Raw genomic sequence first — 18851 nt, forward strand, 5'->3', positions numbered from 1 at the left:
TTTGCTTGAAAAGTGATAATTCAAGGGTATTTTTATAAGTGACAGCAAAATATCATGGGTCATGAGTTCTTTTTAGTTTGTATTCCTAAACATACACAAAACTTTGCAAATCAGAAAATAAGAGTAAACAAATGTGGCTCAGAACTGAAGAAAAGTAACCTTAATAAAAAACAATAAAATTCAGTAAGCGCTTTCACATGGGTCAACCATGCTTCCTCAGACTGTTATAGAAACACAATTAACATCTCTCTATTTAAAACACTGAAAAAAAAAACGCTCATTAGCAATTAATACATTAGTTGCCATAGTAATCAACCAGACTTGAACCAAGTCAAAAAATGCCCGATACTTACACAAACGCTTTCATATGTGTCAACCTACTCAAATCATGCATAGAATATTGCCTAATAATAATAAATATTACTAACAACTATGGACATCTCTCTCTCTCTCTCTCTATATATATATATATATATATATATATATATATATATATATATAAATATATATATATATAAATAATTTGTAATGTTTAATCTCACGGAAACAATACATTAGGATACCATCGACCAAGCAGAGACTATGTAACACATCGTATCACAAAACTACATTCACTACAGCCATGACAACAAAAGGTGGACCTACCCTTAATGTGGCAGTTTCCTATCCTTCAAAAGTGGTTTAAGGCTAACCACATCATTTAATCCAAATCCCTTATCGGCTTGAAGCTGAATTATCCATCTCTGTTCTGCCATCTCTGTTAAAACTTTGCCATTTGTACTACACTCTACTTGGCAGCCACACTGGGCTAATACATGACATCATGTGCTCTGTCTTTGTAGTTCCTTAGGCTCGGATGTGATTTGTATACCTTTGACAAACTTCTTTCACATAGCTGAATAGACATGGTTAGTCTGACCTTTACAAAGCAAACCTTGCATTTCTGACAGTTCATCTTTCCATGAGAGATATGGTTAGATGAGAATGTGTTTTGATTTCGTACAATTATGTCATCATATCAAAGAAACTATCAAATTTTCATTTCCTGCAGTTTCTCTGCTCATGCCGGCAACCTTTTTCCCTTGGTCATTTTCACCCTTACTTGCCTACCATCAGACTTCTACAACAGGTTTTGAGCGCATTCACTGTCAATGCCAGGGGCCCTATCTGCACTGAACAAGAGTCAAGCAGCAGGGGCCAGGTACAGGCAGCCATGGAGAAGCTTGTGCTCCAGCATGAGTTCCATTTTCCTCCCACAGCTGAGGGAGGAAGTTTAACTGAGTGACCTAAAAGTCTGGCTTCCCCTCCCTCAGACCCTTTAAAAAGGAGTCATCTGTGTTTTGGGATGGGCCCTAAGTGAACCATGCTGGGGGGACTACATAGCATCTTCCCTTCTTAGCAGCCCACACCATGGGACCAATTTTTTTATTTTATCCATGAGCCCCAAGGGGCTGATGTCAGCACATTCCTCTGCTCCCCTCCTGTATATGCATGTTGTCACATACATATACCATCACTGGCTTGGGAGCACAAAACTTGGATCCCTGGTTCTTGATTGTACCCTCATCACCAGACAAGTAGGTCATAACTCCCTGTTACCAGGATTGGTGGGCTGCTGTCAGCCAGTCATTGTCATCTTCCCTCAGTGCTGTAACTAGTACTATTTTGGGTCATCTGGGTTGTAGTCGGGGCTTTATCTCTGTGCACCAGGAGTGTAGGCTTGGCAACTGGGATTCTATCCACAGCACTTCAGAGTCTCTTTCTCTAGTAATTCTTTGTTACATTCACTGAGACATGCTGTGCATAAAACTAGTAATAATACGCATGACCCTCTCAAGTGATACTTCTGTAAGGATATTGCTATTCTCTTTGGATACAACGGAGCTTTTTATAAAGATTTTATAAAGATGCTTTGAAGTGTTTTATTCTAATTCATCTGCAATACTCAATTAATAATTTGTTAATAATTAATAATAATTTGTTTTAACAATTAATAATAAGACCTTTCTGACTAGGTGCATAAACTAAACTACAGGTCTGTTCCCTTCAAACAGCACTGCACCTAGACCTTTCTGACTAGCAACAACTTACAAAGTTACCTCACATAACAGAAACTGAGTTGGTATTGTAGTAACTAGACATTTAAACAACTCGAAGATCTTCTTTTCTGCTAACTTTCACCATACTACATTATTCTCTAGTGCCTTTGTCAATGGTATGGTAACATCTGCCAGCTGAGAGATAAACATGGGCAGATACTGCCCCATGTCTAATAAACACACTATCAAATGATATGTCAGTGTGATTATGTATGTTCAGAACAGTTTGACTTTATGGACAGATACTGCCACCTGTCTAATAAACACGCTATCAGGGTTATATATGTTTACAATAGTTTGCCCTTATCAGCATGTAACATTAGGTCACTTTCAGTTAAAGCACTGCCACAGTGTTTCAGAGAATTCACAATAATCTGGCATTTGGTCCTGTTAAGTTATGACTATTAAGATTTCAATTGTGCTAGCAACTATATCAGATATGTATCGCAAACCTGCTTTGTAGCTCACCAGAAACATGCTATTGATTGGCTGAGTAGTCCATCTAGCCTTTTAACTTCTTGACTTCACATTTGATGCCTTTCTTGATATAGATTGGTAGTATTCCTCCATCTCTTCTTCCTTTAACATTCCTGAAGAATCTATGCCACGGTGTTTCCATGTCCCAATGTCTAAGTACTTCTTTCTCTTCTGCATCTTTGCACCCTGTCTCCTTCCACATCAGTTGAAAGGTGCTACCATTGAGAAGTACCCTTCTATTCCAGATATAAAAATCACTATCCCTTCCTAGGCTAAGATGGAGCATGCCTCTGGCATAGAGCTGATCTCTCTCTACCAGGACTCTCCCCATCCAGCTACCTTTACCAAACTCTTGTGCTTTGTCTGAAGCCAACCATTACATTTTCTAATTATCTTTTCCCTCGGTGTGCTGGCTGCTGGTCAGGTAGAACATTTTAGAATGCTACCTCCAAACCGATACCCTCACATCAATTTGCCACCCAAGAAAAGTTCCTGACAATATGTACACAGCAATGAGTGTCATGGGAGCAGAATTATGAAGTTAATTTTCTCATGTACTAACTGTTTAATCAGCATGGAATGATAAAAGGTAAATTCATTATTGGCTTTAGAAAGTAAAATGGTTTTAATTGTCATACCTTGCATAAACAAGGCGTGAATGTAGATATTAACTAGCTACTATGCCTGTGCTGATTTTGTACATGTATATTCAATGAATTTAATTTTATTCCTTAGAGTTTCTAAATATACTGAAATCTAATTGAGATCTAAAAGGTTTAATTAACTTGCACTAAGACCTCATAGGTAATCAAAACTAGATATATAAATTAAATCCTGAGTATTTGCTTGTGAGTTATGCATCCATTGGTAAGAATACACCAAGGCACTGGGAGAGTGGAGTTTTATAAATAAAAGTTTTTCTTTTGTTTATTACTTAAAGTATAATAAATTGTGAACAATATTTCATAAGGGCAGTAGAACCTATGGCCAGTATTTCAGTGGATTTGAGAATACTGGGTTTTAAATAATCCCTAGTATTTCAGAATTATTTTTTTGTAGGTAGAACAGAAACCGGCCCAAGTTATCATGTTTATGGAAATGAAATGTACAATGGACTTGAGCAGCTATTTCCTAAAAAAGTAATTGTCTATTGTGCTACCTCTAGCACCCTTCTAGAAGAAAAGAATGACATCTAGGAGCAATAGTATTAACTGTCACTGAAATTAAATGGTTGACTTGGTTACTTATAACTTTGTTTTATTTCCATTTGTTAATCAGGCTAGTCCTTTTGAGATTAGGATGTTAACAAATACCGATTTTATTTAAAATCGGTTTTAATGACTGGATGTGAGGGGATGTCTAATGTGCATCAGTGTTTCTCAATGGCCTTCAGGTCTGGTCACTGAATTTCCAAAACAATGAGAAACTGCTTATCTAACAGTGTGGGGTTAAACACAAGAACAGCATGTTAACAGACTAATCCAGCAAATGGACAGGCTGAAATGGCAGAAGTATAAAATAAAAGTGGCAAGTCTCAACTCAATTCGAATATGAAGGACTGACTTGGAGAGGATCACAATTCTACGTATGTCAAAGCCAGCAGATAGAGATTAATGAGATTTCTGGTAATCAAACAAAACCTTACAAAGTTGTGTACCAAATATATCAGACACAGATGCATGGCATAATAGTTAGCATTAATACCTCACAGAGCTTAAATTGTCACTTCATTTCTTGCCTGAGTTATCTTCATTGTAGAAATGTATGTCCTTGTGTTTGTGGGTTTTTACTGTGTTCACTGATTTCTTTTAACATCTCAAAGACATATGTTAAACAGATGAATTCATGATCTCTCAAATTATCCACCAGTGAGCATGCCATGTATGAGTAAGTATATGTGCATCTTGCAATGAACTGACAGCTCATACAAGATAAGTTTCTCTGTCTTGCACCCTGTTCTGGTTGCCCTCCAACCCTAAACAGGATTAACAGGGCAATATCTCAATCTCTTTATTTCAAAATACCATACGGTTACACTAAAGTACAGTTATCTACCTACCATAAATGTAGATGTTCGAGTGTTCACACTGCTGCAGTCATCACACTTGGGTTATCCTGCCGTCAGGCGGTCCCGCAGTCGGCCAGAGTTCCAAAGTCATGGTCCGGCGTCGGTTGCTGTCGCTTCTTCCCTGACGTCAGTATGCCAGGGGTATATAAGAGGCATTAGACACCATTTTCTTCAGTTTTTCCTGCCCCAGATGTCAGGTGCCCCCAAGTAGGTAGGCAATACATATTGCTAATAAAACATATAAAGGAAATAAAAGGAATACCTTCAATTACAAGCAAATACACCACAAAGGTTGTACGGGATAGAAAGGTGTAGAAAAATTCAGCTAGGTCAGAGGGGATGGAGGGAGGGTAACCTGGACTGCAGCAGTGTGAACTCTCGAACATCTACATTTATGGTAGGTACAAAACTGTACTATGTTCGTGTTACACTGCTGCAGTCATCACACTTGGGTTGAATCCCAAAGCTAAGGATGGGCGGTGCAACTAAACAGGGTTTGGAGAAGCTAGCAGGACCTGCAGAACTACAGTGGCAAAGCCAGCTCTGATTTTAGAGTATAGAGGTAAGTGATGGTGCTTGGTGAAGGTGTGCACTGAACTCCAAGTTGCAGCCTCCAAAATATCCTTGGTTGGTACCCCTCTGAGAAAGGCTGTTTGATGTAGCTGTAGCTTTGGTGGAATGGGGCCTAATGTTACCAGGTACAGGTTTCCCATGGTGTGTGTAGCAGAAACAGATACAATGTCCTATCCATTTTGAAATGGTCTGTTTTGAGATAGCTTTTCCTTGTGATCCTGCAGCGTAGGATACAAAGAGCTGGTCGGATTTTCTGAAAGCCTTAGTTTTAGCCAAGTAGTAACGTAATTGCCTGTGAATGTCCAAAGAGTGTAGGAGCCTTTCTCCTTTGTTCTGGGGGTTTGGGAAAAAGGTGGGCAAATGAATGGTTTGGTTTAGGGCCACACTGGATACCACCTTTGGCATAAAGGAAGGGTTAGTTCGTAAAGCGACTCTGTCTTTATGAAAAATGATGAAAGGCTCCACTGCCATTAGGACCTGTAGCTCTGAGACTCTTCGTGCTGAAGTAATTGCTAGTAGTAGGGCAGTTTTCTAGAAACTAAATCAGCTGTAAAAGCTGGTTCAAAGGGCAGTAGTCTAAGTTTTTCCAGAACAAAGTTGAGATCCCAAGTTGGTGTTGGTGCTCTCCTGAGCGGTCTTATGTTCTTAGCCCCTCTGAGGTACTGTCTTAGTAATGGATGTGAAAATATAGGAGGATCTGTGTTGTAGTGAGCTGAAATAGCTGAGGCGTGGATCTTAATAGATGAAAAAGAAAGTCCTTTGTGCAACATCTCAATTAAATATTGTAGAATCTGAGGAATATTTGGTACAAGGGGATTTTGGCCTTTAGCCTGGTTCCAGGCGCAAAATCTTTTCCATTTGTCTGAATGGGTTTTCCTGGTGCTGGGCCTCCTGGCCTCCAGAATGACATCCATAACAGCTTTAGAGAGAAGTGTTGACTGGTTGCTTAGGTAATTTTCCATGCAGCCAGATTTAAAGTCTTGAGCTGGCTGTGTAGAATCTGATTGTTTTGCTGAGTGAGCAGGTGAGGAATTTGAGGCAAAATCCATGGTGGGCCGTGAGCCATGTTCCTTAGTATTGGATACCAGTGTTGGCGTGGCCAGTCTGGAGCAATGAGTATCATTTGTGGCCTCTCTAATCTGGCTTTCAGCAGCACCTTTGCCAGAAGAGGCAGTGGAGGAAAGGCATACACTGTTAATGTTTTCCAACTGAATGAGAGGGCGTCCACTTTCCAAGCTAGTGTGTGGTATGTCCTTGTGCAAAATTTCCGAAGTTGGTAGTTTTGGGGGCTGGCAAACAGATCTATGTCTGGGCTCCCCCATTTTTGAGTTATCATTGCGAATCCTTGCGGATCTAGTTTCCACTCGTGAGGATCCATGATGTTTCTGCTTAGATCGTCTGCCAATGTGTTTTTCTTTCCTGGCAGGAATTGTGCTTGTAGTTGAACTTGGTAGGTCAGTGCTGTGTTCCAAAAGGTCATTGCTTGCCCTGCATAGGGGGTAGGAATGTATGCCCCCTTGCTTGTTTGTGTACCACATTACTGTGGTGTTGTCCGTCTTTATTAGGAGTTGTCTGGATGTAGGAGGTCCTTGAAAGCTGTTAGGGCATTTTGTACAGCTAGCATCTCTTTTTGACTGATATGTAGATGCCTTTGATCTGTAGACCATTTGCCCTGAATGCACTGTCCTGCCATGTGTGCTCCCCAGGCATAATCCGATGCATCTGTTATAGTTTACCTGTTTGTGGGTAAGGTAAAAGGCTGACCCTTGTTAAGGTGACACGCCTGAGCCCACCATAGAAACTCCTGTTGAAGGCAGGGAATGAGTGGTATTATTGTTTCCAAGCTGTGGCTGTGTGGAGTCCATATGCTTTTCAGGTACCATTGTAATTTCCTCATATGCAGTTTTGCAAATGGTATTAGGAGTATGCAAGATGCCATGAATCCCAAGGCCTGCAGAATTTTTCTTGCAGGGAGTTGGGTCTTTGTTGCCATCATTTTGAAGTATTGAGTCAGTTGTTCTTGCTTGTCTGGCATGAGATAAGCCATCTGGGCTGTTGTATTTAAGCTGGCACCCAGGAATATTATGTCTTGTGAGGGCACTAGTTTTGATTTCTTTTCGTTTACTGTGTACTCTAGGCAACTTAATAGGTGTTTGACAAATGCCAGATGCTTTAAAAGAATGTCCTTGCTTTCTGCTTGAATAAGGCAGTCGTCCATGTATGGATATATTTGAATTCCTCTTTGTCTGCAGTATGCAATTACTGGTGCCAGGCATTTTGTGAAGACCCTGGACGCAGTAGATAAGCCAAAGGGCAGTGCAGAGAATTGGTAATGGGTTGGACCTGCTATAAATCGGAGGTATCTTCTGCAATTTTGTCTGATAGGGACATGCAGTTATGCCTCCTTGAGATCCAATGTTACTAGCCAAGCCTTCTTGCCCAGCATGGGAAGAAGTTGCTATAGTGTTAGCATCTTGAATTTGGGTACTTGCAGATATGTGTTTAGAATTGAGAGGTCCAGAATGGGTTTCCAGGCTTTGTCCTTTCGAGGAACTAGAAAGAGTCTTGAGTAAAATCCTTGTCCTTGCTCCTGTGTAGGTACGAATGGCTCTCATGTCCATGAGAGCTGTAATTTGTTTTTGAGCCTCTGCCCATTGATTTGGCGGCAGGTTTGGCATTCCTTTTATCCTTGGTAAAGTGTGAAAGTGGAATCTGTATCCTTGAGAAACAATATTTAGGACCCATTTGTCTTTTGTGATGATGTGCCAGTTGTCTGCAAAAAGTGCTAATTTTCCTCCCAAAGGAGCTGCCAAGAGGGATTTGCTTGGCAGTCTGAGGGGTAAGTCATTGTGTTTGTCTTCTGATAGCTTGAGACCTGTCTTCTCCTCCTTTCTGGGTTGTGGTATCCCAATGTCGAGGCCTGTAAGAGCCTTGTGGCTGACCTCTGCCCCTTGGGCATCTGTATTTGCCCCTCTGTGGTCTATCAGAAGCTGGAAAGGACCAGTTTTTGGTTGGCCAATTTCTGCTGAAACGAGGGGGATGGAACTGTAAAAAATCCTTGACCGTCTACATAGATTTTGCCTTATCCTCCATTTTCTTTAAAACCTCTTCTGCTTTTACACCAAATAAAACATCCTGCTGTAAAGGTGCATCCAATAACTTTGCTTTAACATGATCAGGTAGGGTTTGTTCTTTTAACCAAGCATGCCTACGTATGACAGACCCTGCCACTGCTGCTCTACAAGAAGCTTCCAATGAATCAAATCCACATTGCAAAGTATGTTTTCCCACTTGTTCAGCTGCATGCAAGAAATCTTGCATTTCCTTGTAATCAGGCTGCTCAGTATGTGTGATCATTTTTTGTTTTAATTGAGACATCAAGTATTGCGGATATTTCAGCATGTGAATTTGGCAATTTAAGGCCCTCATAGCTAGAGTAGCTGAGGTATATACTTTCTTTCCCCATCTGTCTAGGGCTCTAGAATCCCTTTCAGAGGGTACAAGATTTTTAGCAATAGAGGCCTTAACCCCTTTGGGACCCTGGGAAATGGTTTCTGGGTCAGCAACAGGGTTTTTATATAGGAATTTGTGTGAGTCAGGGACTCTGTAGTATCTGTCTGGTTTGGCTGGTGCAGGAGGTAGTGAGTCTGGGTTAAGGCTAGATTCTGAATAAACATCATCCACAATGTCTAACATGGGTGGGATAGCAAGTGGTCTGTGCTGGGGTAGTAAAAGGAACTCTCGGAGCCTTTTCTTAGAATCGGAGTAATCCTGGTCTTCCCAGTGGAAATGTTCCCTCCCGGTATGTAAAGTTTCCCCAAAGGAGTAGTCGTCTGGGGGAGATGCTGAAGGAATAGACTCTTCAGCATCAGAGTCTTCATAAGGGGGAAAAGAGTATTCCTGTTCCTCGGAAGAATCTGAGGAAATTGAAACCTGGTCAGAGGAAGCGCAATCCTCCTGCTGTCTTGACCTTTTATCAGGAGGGGGATGGGAACCCCTGATTAGAGTAATTAAATCTTCAGCCATCTTAAGCATCTGTTTCTTAGGCATGGGGCCTTGTACTGGAGACTGCTGTACAGTCTTCTTTGCTTTTAAAGGAGTTTTCAGCTTTGCATAGGATTTAATAGTGAGTGTAGTCAGTCTAAAGACACCTTCTGCAACTGAAGGCATTTCAACTGCATCAGAATGTCCTTCAGCCATGGAGTTGGAAGGGCCTAAAGGTAAAGGCTGTGGAGGCCTAGTAATCTCCACTTGGGAATCGGATGCCACAAGAGGTTCTAGATCAGCAGTCGTCAGGGGCTGCGTAGGCGCCTCACTGAAAACCGGAGAACCAGCGACTGGCCCAGCAGAGGCCTCGGAGTCTGGTTTGGGTTTCGGCTGCCTGTCCTTATCCTTGCATTTTTTTATGCATTCCGGTCGTCGGTTGCTCCGGCATGGTATAATTAAATATTCTACCAAAGTAATGTCGGGCGAAATCAAACAGACGTTTAATGGTTTGTTTATTAAACCTAGCACGAAACCGACAACCTGTGATGTCATGGTCTGGGCCTAGGCAAGGAATACAATAAGAATGGAAGTCCTTATGAGGTATTTGCTTCCCACAAGAAATGCAATTGTTTAAGAATGAAAGTCCTTATGAGGTATTTGCTTCCCACAAGAAATGCAATTGTTAACTTTTTCTGACATTGGACCGAGGCAAGAAAAGGTTCCCCAACGGGGTACTTAGCTTTATTGAAGACTTCGGTCTGAAATTCGATTTGAAAATCTCAGGAGTCGGCCGACCGGCACTTGCGAACTGCTTCTGCTTCGGGCACTGCGCGGCAAGAAAGACTGAAGAAAATGGCGTTGGATGCCTCTTATATACCACTGGCGCACTGACGTCAGGGAAGAAGCAACAGCAACCGACGCCGGACCAAGACTTTAGAACTCTGGCTGACTGTGGGACCACCTGACGGCAGGATAACCCAAGTGTGATGACTGCAGCAGTGTAACACGATGAACATCAGTAACATACTCTCCAACAGTTTAAATGATCACTCTCCTGTACTTCCCTTTTGGTCCCATAAAACCTACAGCCCAAATTATTACAGGTCATCCATCTCTAGAACAGAAGCTAGTCTTACTGGATAAGCAACTAAATAAGATTGAGCACTACTGCACCTTTTTAATGACCCAACATCAGCTCTATTACTATTTACTACTATACTTAACCACAATACAGGACTCGGTGTTCCCACTACAAGAGGAAGAGCTAGAGGGCAGGTATGCCATTGGCCAACAAAGAATATAAAAATCTTGTGAAGCTCATTGACAAAGCCTAATTCCTACAGAAGCAAAAACAGCAAGATGAAAATTTAAATTGTAACTATACCTCTCTGAGAAAACAGCTAGGATAGCAACTAACTGGCATTCTTAAAAGGTCCAGCATTATGGAACAAGCTCTCACCTGTCATGAAGTCTAAAAAATGTCACACTTTAGAAAAACATTAAATGAACATCTCAAAGAAGTCATTTGCAAGTGCTTCAGAGACGCTGGCTGAATCATTATCTGGAATTCTTTCTAAGCATACTAATGACTACTACTACTATACCAGTTGAAAAATGTGTGTGTAAATTGGCGGTCGTGAAACATTTGTGTGTTCTCCATTATGTATTCCCTCTTTCAGGTTGGGGATGAAAATGGCCTTTGTATCAGCCCACTTACTGGGTTAGGAAATAACAAAAAAAAAATAAATAAATAAATCCAGGAAACTTCTGATTTGCAGAGGAAAGATAGCAGTCCTGGTTTAGCACCATGAAGTAGCCTTCATCAGTAACGCATCTGAACCCAGACTTTAAGTTGTCCTTAGAAGATTGTACATTCAGTAGTAGTAACAGAAGGCATCTATTCAAGGCAAATAATTGAAACAAAATTGGAATTGCTTGAAAGTGAAAGCGCAATAATATAAAGATATACAAAAAGGAATGAGAATTCAGAGTTTCACAGTAGTTTTTTTAGTGAGAAGTGTCTTTCCTACCAAGAGAAATAGTTAGATCTGTCACAGCTATTATAGAAAGAAATAAGAAATGTAACAATACCTATGACCTATCAGGAAAAAAACGGACATGGAGATGGAATAAGGCAGCCAGCCTGGCAGATATGTTGACAATTTGCACAATTCTGAGTCCCAGTTGATGCTAAAGATGGAAAAGTTACATTAAGTGACTTATTTTTGAAATTGTATGTAAAAACATCAGAGACCTGCTAGTACAGATGTAATGGCATACCTCCCACCCTGGAAACATCAAAAATCTGGACAAGGCCCATGAAAAATAGGTACAAATATGTACAGTGATTAACATCTAATTTACATACATAATTATGTAACCCCACCCACTCCATTGGAATTGTGGGACACCAACTTCAAACATCTGAAGAACGGGCAACCAAAGTATGGCACCAGAGTCCCCCTGCAGCCATTCCAATGTCCCATTACCTGAATATTTCGCCCCAATTACCATAAACACTAATGTGTGCATACTGCTTTACTTCTACAATGATTATTTGGATTTTATTTTTACAGCACTGACTGCAGAACAATGCAAAAACACTACTAGACATCTAGTAAAGGCAATACTGTCTCACAATGAAAACAGTTGGCATGAAAACTTGTCTGCCCTTGAAACTCACATTCACTGAAACAGCATTGAAACCCACTCGCACCACATCCAAAGAAAATGCATTTGGCCAGTGCAGCAAATGCAAACACTTGACTGTTAGCATTCTTCAACTAATGACACACAATGCATTTTAACCTGAAAGGCCAGTTAAATTTCAGGTGGCCTACAATATTTTGCACATTATCATGGGACTTGTAATAGCACTATCGGAGGACATTTCACAACCCTTTGAATACACAGCATATAGTGAAAAGCAAACTCAAAATGTCAATGAAGGAAAAAACAAAGCTAAGGCTAAGAATGTACACAGCTTTACATGTATATCTGCAAAGCATATTACTATACACTTGTGTCTTTACAAACAAACGTATAAGAATTATTCATTCACAGAGGTAAAACCATCCTTAAGTAATGAAAACCGCAATCAGATATATTCAGAAATGTCCAGGCCATTTTTTTTGAAAGTGGAAGTTATGCTGTCATAATGAACTGTAGCCTTAACAGAACAGAAAAACAGAATTAGGTAGATAAAAATATGATTTGCAGGGAAACCACATAACAGCTAAAAACACCACTTGTAATCGGCTGTACAATAATATAGATCTCTTTACCACTAGAGTTACAATGGAGGAAACAAAAAAACAGTGTAACAACATGTCTTTATATAATCCATCCACAATCAACAACATGGTTTAACAGTAACAATCATATACAGCCAAGTTCACAGTACCAGGTGGCTAATCATTTATGGAAATTAATAACTACTGATTTTGCTATATAGGACTAAACTATTTAAGGGCAGTTTGTCAATCCGGAAAGCAATTACCAAAGCCTTATGTAATATTATTGCAACTATGATAGATTATTAAGCTATGAGCAAGCTTCCCATATGTGGTCATGAATATGAAGAACAGGAAACAGCAGTTTAATTCAGGAAGCACTAGCAAACAGGGAAGCACAAAGGATAGAAGTTCTTTGTTGCTAATAAGCTGGAAGTTACTTTGATAACAGCTGGGTAAGATTTTTTGAATGAAGTGCATTTCTTTCAATACCATACACCATTAACATCACAGAGATTTGACTGAAAAAAATTAGCACAGAGCTAAAAGATTAGATGCCATTAACATCTGAAGCCACAAAATGTTCTATCAATGATATGCATTGTTGTAGAAGAAACTAATAAAATAGATCTCTTAACTGCATTTGTTACTTAAGCAGAAGTTTCACACAAGATAAGAAGTTTGTCAAATTTCATGACGACCTTGCAAATTAAAACTAAAAATATATCTGCTTGTGAAAAAGATCATTCCCAGTGGACCTAAGAGAGCTGTGGGTAGGTAATAACCAACTATCAAGCAATGTAGGTATTCTCAGCGAACATTAAACATACTAAGCAAAAAGTAAGGATCTTATTTATTCCTTGTTTATGAAAGCAAGCGACTGCCATTATTACTTTGAATTTACCTTGGTATGCTATGCTCACATTTAACTAGGAAGTAACATTCCCAAACACAATGTGTACTGATACTACAGCAAAAGTAGCCCATGTCTTTATCAGATAATGTATCTGACAGAGACTCTGCACAATTCAATGTCATATAAACACTTTCTTAGAATCCTTTTATCATTATATTACAATCTTCCCGTGCACAAGTATGTGAATACAGTAATTGTATGTTTTGTTTGCAGGCTTCAACACTTATCCTTCATGCTCCAGTTTATATTATTATATGGTCATTTTTACATAAAGACGATGGATGCCCCCTCCCAAAACACACACACACTTCCCTGAAAGTTATTTTCTTAATCCTTACTTCAGTCCTTACTTCACAGAATAATCACATCCAAACAATTTCTTCATTCCGATGCCGACGAATGATGCAGTATAATCCAGCAACCTTACCAGTCTGATAATGATACAAGAGCAGCCAGAACATGAAGTAGAAGTTAGTCCGACACCACCAACTGTTTGTTGCCGTTCCAGGTTCCCGCTCGTATTTCAGACAGGCCGGAAATACGTGAGTTCGAGCTCAATTCCGACAGGCTGGTAGAGTGAACTGACATCATTGCACAGGCTGGTAACCCTGAGGGAGCTGACATAATCGCGTATGCAATGACATCAGCTCTAAGCCATGAAAAATTAAAAACAAAAGAAAAAAATCAGAACTGAAGGGGTGCCACTCTGGAATCGTGGCACCCCTTCATTTGAACCCCAACACTTGATAAAAACCAAGCAATTCGGCAAGGTTGAGAGGTATGTGTAATGGTAATTATCTTATACCTATATAAAGTAATGAGTAATTATCTTATAAATAAGATATTAATTTTTCAAATAGAAAGGTGGAGCGGCATGTTCTGTGCACCTTTAAGAACACAGTAAGGCATGTCATGTGATCTCACTTGTAGTACTTAGTAGTCACACTAAAGACTTCATGGGAGGCAGTCATTGAATCAGTGTAAGTTATTAGTGGTCATCCTGATCATGGGTGCTGGAACCATAGAGTGAGGGGGAGGGACGCCTCTCCACTTTTACAGCTGCAAGACCTGTCGGGAAAAATTAATGAAGTGGAGTTTTCACACTAACGTGGACTCCCGGGCAGAAGTTAAACTAAGCTAGCTGTTCTTGTTCTCTTATTGCTCTCTGTTATGGGAGTTATTGCTGCCGCTGTTCTGTTGGTGCTGCCAGAGTTTGTGTTTGTGTATGGGTTTCTGCATCTGCCAGAGTGTGTGCGTGTGTCTTTGTGTGTGCGTGTGTCTTTGTGTGTGTCTGTGTGTCTGCATGTGGGTGTGCGTGTGTGGGTGAGTGGGTGTCTGCATATGGTTAGTGTTACTCAGGCTCAAACCCTGTCCCTTAGGTACAAGAAACAAGACCCTAAATTCTCTACCTATACCACCACTTGTGAGTCAGGGAGTGGAGTCCATAGCTCTCAACTTTCCATTTTTTCACAAAATATTTAATACTTTTGTCTGCTCCTCTTAAACTTTGTGGTTTTCTGGCAAATCAGTGAGCTAATTTCACTAAATAATGAATGCCCTTTAGGTTTCAGTCTTCCTGTCTTTCAGGGAATACATGGTAACCCAAAACACTTTATTTTATCAGCTTTCTAAGATTTTACAAGCATTATTTAAAATGTGTCCCTGGTTTTGGGCCTTTGCTCCTCCAAATAAATTTTGGCTTTTTCACGATTTATTGTGCTGCAAAGATTTAGTTGTGCCAAGTGGATTTTACAAGGAGTTGAGAGCTTCAGGGGAAGAGAAGTTTAGTGCTGCTTATGTTAAGTTGTTTGCATTGTTAGTAGCAAAACAGGTAATATACTTGCTTTTGATGCAGGAGGCGGCTGGTTCTACTCCCACAGTATGCAGATGGACTGCTGATACTTTAGTGTGTTGCACTTTAAAGGGAGTGGATGCTGCAGTCCTATGAATGTCCTCTTTTGGAGGAGTTACCTAGTAACTATGAACCTGTTATCAGTTTGTCATCCATTTCATATTACGATATTACCAGCTTAGCATTTTTAATGTAAAGCTGGTAATATTGTAATATATTGTAAAATCACTCCAGTGGCTCTACTTGACAGAGGTACTGGGAACTAACATATGGCGGCACGATGCCAGGGCACTTATATGGGCTAGGCTTCTAAAGGCTCCAGGGCCATTAGCCTAGTACACACCTATAAACCTATGAACCTATAACTTAGGCAATTTATTCTTCAAGAGCAACAGGCACTTTATTTGTAGATGAAAAAATGAAATATAAAGTTGTTTGCTAGCAGCAACCTCTTCATTAGTTACAGATCCTTTTAATGTGGAATTATTTAGATGACTTACTTCTGCAGAGAAGTTTGAATGGCCTTTTATGGTTGAAATTTTCTGAAATGGGTAGTTTTATCATTATTGGTTTATACGTTTTGTTTCATTTTTTTTCATTGCTAATTAGAAGACTGTTCAAAATTACAAATTTAAAACATTCTAACAAGTGGTGCTGTATTACACAAGGACTATGATTTAATACAATCAGGAAGGTGAATCAAAGAACACATACATGTATACTTGCTCACAAGATGCACCACCAATGGAGTCCCCCAGGGTTCGGTGCAGAGACTTTTTCTGTTTGGCATATACATCTCAAAAGTAAAAGGAAATACCAAAGGGCTTTGGCTGACTACGTTTGAGATGACTGCAAGCTAGGAGCAGTTAATGAATCCCCAAATGGCTTAACCATCATACAGGAAGGTTTGTCCCAAACAATAACTGGTACCAGAATCATGAATTGAAACTAAACTCCAAGAAATACATTATTGTATCCTTTGGGAAGTCCTCTACTTCAGGGAACAGCCAAATTGACAATGCCCCCTGAGAAATGACCCAGTTTGGCATTTGGGAACCTGTGTGTACAGTGACCTAACTTTTGATGAACATGTGCCCAGAGTCATAAAAGTCTTTCTACATTGCACAGTTTAGAAACAAATCGATTGTGACTAGATCTAGAGATGTTATTGTCCTCCTTTACAAAGCCCTCATTAGGTCAATCATTTTGTATAATGCCAGTTTGTCATTTATCTGTCCAGACCCATGCAACAATTGGAATACCCAAAGAGATACCTTACTAAAAGGATACAAGTCCTAAACAATAGATCTTGCATGGACCACCTCAAAGATTTATCATATACTCAGTCTCCTACAGAGTGCTTAGAGGTGACTTGTCTGGCATACAAGGCATCCCCTGACCGACAGAGGCTACCACTGTTCCAGAACAGACTATCCATTCAAGTAAAACAAAGCTCATTCCTGTCCATATTCAAATGCAACTTGGATCTAAGGCTGGATAATAGAAAATGTACTCCAGGATTGTCCCTCTGCAACTTGGATCTAAGGATGGGTAATAGAAAATGTACTCCATGATTGCCTCTCATGCCACTAATTGATAGAGGCCTAAATACTGCATCTCTTACATGGGTCCCCTCAAATTATCTATGTTATGATCACAGTTATTCTTACTAGGGCTAATATAACAATTATCAGCCATGGGATAGGTAAAGGTTCAAAGGTTCAAAGTTTAGTACTAAGCTAACTGCCCTTGTGAGCCATTTTAAGCCTAGCCAATTATCACTTGTGACTCAAACCCTGCACCTTGTGTTTGTAAGGCAAACACCTTAGCCATTAAGCCACCCTCCCAACCTTAGCCATTAAGCCACCTGGTAAGACCAGTCAGGAAATGTTAAAGCACCAAAAGGGAAATTGGCTAAGCTTAAAATGTTCTCCAAGTGAACATATGTTTTGGTAGTAAATAGTTTTAAAAAATTGCCCCTTTCAGATCACAAAGTGCCCCTCTCACCTCCCCCCCAGTCTTCAACAGCTTCCGGCAGCTCTGATACTGATAAATACTATAAAGGTTGCACACCACCGAAACAGTAACAACATGGAGGCAGGAACATATTTACGGTGGAGTAAGGGGGTAGATGACCCAGGTGCAAGATGTTAGGGGGCACAATCAAGAGATGTCTGTGAGGTAGTACACTACAGGCATCGTACCTTTCAACCTCTTAGACCAAGAAATCTGGACAAAGCCATAAATAAAAGTGGGACAAAGGCCCAAAACTAGGGATAATTTTTACACAAACAGATTTTGCATTAGCATGCATTTTCTGAAGGATATGAAGTCAAATTCAAATATCTGTCATTATTTTCTAACTTCATTCTTTAATGATTTGAGTCTAATTTGCCAGAGAACAACTTTATGAAACAGGACCAAAAATGTGAGGCAAAAATCTGGCCATTCTGCGAAAATCTGTACAGTTGAGAGGTATGCAGGAATTCAGAAATGAATGTGGATAGTGCACTGGCTGTCCATCTATGGTACTTAATTAGAGCAAGACACTTGTTACATGTGTATAGCAAGTCACTTGCTACAGTTAAAAGATAACAATCTTTTTTTTTCCTTTGCTGTTCTTCTCATAGTGTTAAGGAGTGTCATAAGAGAATGACACTGGGCGCTAGATGAGGCAACTATAGCTCTGTGCAAAAACAGAAATAAGGGCCTTTTCCCAGGAGTCAGTGCACATCTGAGAAAAAATACACAAACATACAAAGTGCTTTATATATATATATATATATATATATATATATATATATATATATATATATATATATATATATATATATAAAGTTTTACAAATCACTGTTTCTTATGGCTCAGCTCTATGACGTAGAAAGATAAAGCCCTGGCTACAACCTGGAACTACACTGAAACAAATAAACCAAACCGTCATCTTTCCCATTTACTGGCTAAAAAATGGAAGAAGACACATCTCTGTAAAGTAATACAAAGGCATGTCTGCATGCAGAAAATAAATGAATACAGTTGTAATAATGCTACATGATTGCTGTGATGTATATTGTTGATTGTACTACAACATACCATATTGTACCTAACAAAATGGACAATTAAAGATGATTTTTTTTTTAATTGCAAACCAAGCTCTTTTTGTTTTTCTGACTGTATATTTACACATTGCTGCAAAGAGGCTTCCACTAAATTACAACCTGCTGGTGTCACTGGGTTCTAACTTCTACTCAGAGGCGACCTCTGCCTAACATACAAAGCTATGTCAAACTTCTCAGAGGGTACAGGCAAGCACAGGATGATTACGGCTCACCAAGTTTGCAGACTACTGCAAACTAGGAGCTATAATAGACTCTCTGGCTGACACAGACATCCTCCAAAAGGGTCTCACGGAGACAGATACCTGGTGTCAAAACCATGGTCTCAAGCTAAATTCCAAAAAGGGCATAGTCATCCCCTTTGGAAAAAATAAAGTACCCACAAACTACCACATAGGTGGTAGCCCCTTAAATACGGAAGACGTAATAAGGGATCTGGGGACCCAAGTAGATAGTAACCTCTCCTTTGATAATCACATTGCCAAAGTGATTAGAAAATCCTTCTATGTGGCCCACCTAATCACAAAAGGGTT

This window comes from Protopterus annectens, chromosome 14.part0 (assembly GCF_019279795.1).
Source record: "Protopterus annectens isolate FY-2018-M chromosome 14.part0, PAN1.0, whole genome shotgun sequence".
NCBI lineage: Eukaryota > Metazoa > Chordata > Ceratodontiformes > Protopteridae > Protopterus > Protopterus annectens.